Genomic DNA, 3,593 nt, shown 5'->3' with positions numbered 1-3,593 from the left:
CTAAAAGATAGTTTCAAAAAGAAGGTATAATCATAATCCTCCTTGAAATATAAAATAAACATGTATCAAAGATTTTATTTAGTACATATATGCAGGAACCAGTAAAACGTCACAACTTTCAAGGGGTAATTCCAATAGCCACACATATCCAAACAAGAAATGCTGAAATGAACTGACAGACAGATGCAAATCTCAGATATTCCACAGGAGTTGTGGTTAGCTAGTGGTATTCCCATCAGAAAAATTCATTTGTTTATCTATGAGCAAGACCAATTTGCACAGCTCTCAGTTATCTACAACTCGACAGAGCTTTGACAGAGCTCAAAGGCAGAGAGAGGCACAGAGACCCCTTGAAAACACCTAGCTTTCCAGTGAAGACACCTGTCAGCTTTTCTGTCTGTTTCAAAGTCACTCACCCCAGCTGCTCCACAGCTGAGCCTGGGATCATGCAAAGAGCAGCATCCTTCTGTTCTGGAGCAAGGGAGAACTGAGAATCACCAAGCAAAGAGCATGGAATCTCGAATTCTTGAGCTGAAACCCACTTACAGACCTCATACAAAGGACTGTATTTTACAGCAATAGAAACGGAATCTCAGCAAGGAAGGACCTTCCAAAAGACACAGAGCCCAGCGGGAATGACATCATCGTTTTCAGGCAGGGTGCCAAGAGATCATTCATCCCTTCTGGTCTAGAAAGGGTGCCCAGTGGAACACTCCCTGGTTAAATGTACTCTTTACCCTCCTTGAGCCAACCTCTGCAAAACAGAGGGGGTCATAATGCCCCCCTCCCTGCCTGCCTTGTGAGGTTTAAATGGCAAGACCTTGACCGCACAGCAGGCGCCTCTGCCTTCATCCTCCCCACAAAGTGTCCCAGGAGACTAACAAGGGTCATTCTGCTTCTATTCTCCCAGGTACTGCAACCACACAAAGGCCACAGCTGCTTGCCTACAGTGAGTCACATCTGGGGGCCAGCACTGTGGCTTAGAAGGCTAAGCCTCCCCCTGCAGCACCAGCATCCCATATGGGCACTGGTTCAAGTCCCAGCTGCCCCACTTCTGATCCAGCTCTCTGCTATGGCCTGGGAAAGCAGTAGAAGATGGCCCAAGTCCTTGGGCCCCTGAACCCATGTGAGAGATCCGGAAGAAGCTCCTGGCTCCTGGCTTTGGATCGGCCCAGCTCTGGCTGTTGCAACCATTTGGGGAGTGAACCAGCAGATGGAAAACCTCTCTCTCTCTCTCTCTCTCTCTCTGTAACTCTACCTCTCAAATAATATTTTTAAGAAATGAGTCACATTTTCTTTTCTCACTCAAATTCACTTTGTTTGGAAAAAACTCCAACAATTTTAGGCCCTGGGCTCCTTGAATTCCAAGGTCTCCGGCTGCCACACCTCCCACGCCAAGCCCATCCCATTAAAGGAGACATAGAAAAAAGAGGGGAGTACAAAATATTTAAGAATAAAATTGTGCCTGCCAGGAGGGGCTCAGGAACAGGGGCTGGAGGGAGGCTGAGGGGAGGGCAGCCAGGGAGGGGTGGGAAGAGCCTGGTAAACGGCACCCTGGGCACGGGGTACCCACAAGCTGAGACACTTGAACTGTTTCCCAGCACCGTGCAGCCTGCGTGACCTTCAAAGAACCCGCAGGGCAGGGCCCTGTGCATCTTCAGAGTCCTGAAATGACTGAGCACACATCACATAACCAGTGGTGAGCAACCGGGGCTCGGGCCTCTGCCACTTTCTCAATTTTGGGGCATCCCTGATCTCTCTCTACAGAGAGACTGAGAAGAGGCCATGCGGTAGTAAAAGTTGGGGGGTGGTTTTTTCCAACATGCACACTCATACTACCGTGAGATAACGGGGTTGCTCCCTTTCTCTGGGAGGAAACTGTGCAAAAGCACCCACAGCGTAGCAGGGAGGGACCCCTGCCCCAGGCTCCTGGGATGCAGCCGGCTGCCTTCTTTCAGATCACCAGACCCTTCCTGAGAGAAGCAGCCTGGCTCTTTGCAAGCTTAAGAAAACAGAAGCCCAGAGGAAGGCTCTATGCGCCTTTCTTCTTCTTCTTCTTCTTTTTTAAAGATTTATTTATTTATTTGAAAGGCAGAGTTACAGAGAGGCAGAGAGAAAGTCTTCCATCCTCTGGTTTACTCCCCAGATGGCCACAATGGAGCTGCGCTGATCTAAAGCCAGGAACCAGGAGCTTCCTTTGGGTCTTCTCACATGGTTGCAGGGGCCTAAGCACTTGGGCCATCTCCTACTGCTTTCCCAGGCCATAGCAGAGAGCTGGATCGGAAGTGAAGCAGCCAGGACTTGAACCGGCACCCATATGGCATGCCAGCACTGCAGGTAGCAGCTTTAACAACTACGCCATGGTGCCAGCCACTATAAGCTTTTCTGATACTTCGCAGTTTACCAACCATTTTCAGTCCCAGTCATTGAACACTACTTGACCCTATTTTACCAGATGAGAAAAATGACACCCTGAAAGTCCAGGTTGGTTGGTGGGTACACCTACCTGAGCAAGGACCAAGCCCAAGCCTTCCATCAGGGGAAGCAAATGGAAATAGGTCAGAGGAAGGACAACTTCCCATAGGTTACACAGGAGGTGACCAGCAGGCCTGGGATAAGAACCCACATCCCTCCAAGGTAATAGCTCTTTATAATCTGTCTCCTTGCCTCTCCCTGTTTCCATCTCCAAGGGCAAAAACTATTGGTAACACATGGACGTTTCCATTTAGGAAATGTTTTCCTCCCATGCAGATGTACTGGCAAAGGCTACACAGAGCTCTGCTGAGACAACCCTGTGGTACCCAAGGGCTCAGGTGGAAGGAAGAGCCTTGCTCAACCAGTGTCTGACATGAGTACGGTAGGCAGATGGTCACTGGATTTCCTTTGTCTGGATCCGGTTGCCACTCTCCTTACTCTATGATGAATGACAGAAGGAAGCAGTCCAATTGCTGTGGCTTCGAAATGGTATGAGTGTCCTGCAAGGTTTCCTGTGTTGAAATTTAACTCCCAGCTGAGATATTAAAGGTTCAGAGACTTAATCCCACTACACCTTTAGAGTTGGGATGGGGGAGGCGATTGGGATTAAATTCATCAGGGTGAGGTACCCAAGATTGAACCCTGGTGGCTTCATAAGAGAGACGGCACACATATACCTATGTATACTTCCTCTTTTGCCATGTGATAACCTACACTCCCTTGGGGCTTCGCCAGCAAGAAGGCCATTACCAGATGGGACCCAGTGATCTTGGACATCCAGAATTGTGAGCCACAATAAACTTCTTTGATTTAAAAAAGTTAGCCTGTCTCCAGTATTTCATTAATGAAAAAATGGACTAATATACACTAATATACAATCTAACCTCAGCCTTGAAAACAAGACAAGCAGACATACAACACATGGGTCTGCCATCTTTAAAATTCTAGCCTATTCTGGAAAAAAAAAAAAATATAAACAAAGTTCCTATCTTGAGTGTGGTCTTAACCAGGACTTGCTGCCTAAGGCCCTGGAATCCAATAAATAGAGTTGACACATAGGAAATAGCTCACCTAGAAATCAATTCCTGCACTGCAGAGTGCTTGTCATTGTGCTTTTC

The 3,593-nt window shown here is 47.9% G+C and overlaps 1 long non-coding RNA gene across 2 annotated transcripts in view; it reads right to left on the bottom strand.

Moving 5' to 3' along the window:
• The window catches only part of LOC127493231 (uncharacterized), a 125,102-nt gene that overhangs the window by 103,248 nt on the left and 18,261 nt on the right, over window positions 1–3,593 (bottom strand). The gene's annotated exons all lie outside the window — the stretch shown is intronic.

This window comes from Oryctolagus cuniculus, chromosome 1 (genome assembly GCF_964237555.1).
Source record: "Oryctolagus cuniculus chromosome 1, mOryCun1.1, whole genome shotgun sequence".
In the NCBI taxonomy this organism is placed as follows: Eukaryota; Metazoa; Chordata; class Mammalia; order Lagomorpha; family Leporidae; genus Oryctolagus; species Oryctolagus cuniculus.
The sequence above is the reverse complement of the archived record's forward strand: the minus strand, read 5'-3'. Positions and strand labels throughout refer to the sequence as shown.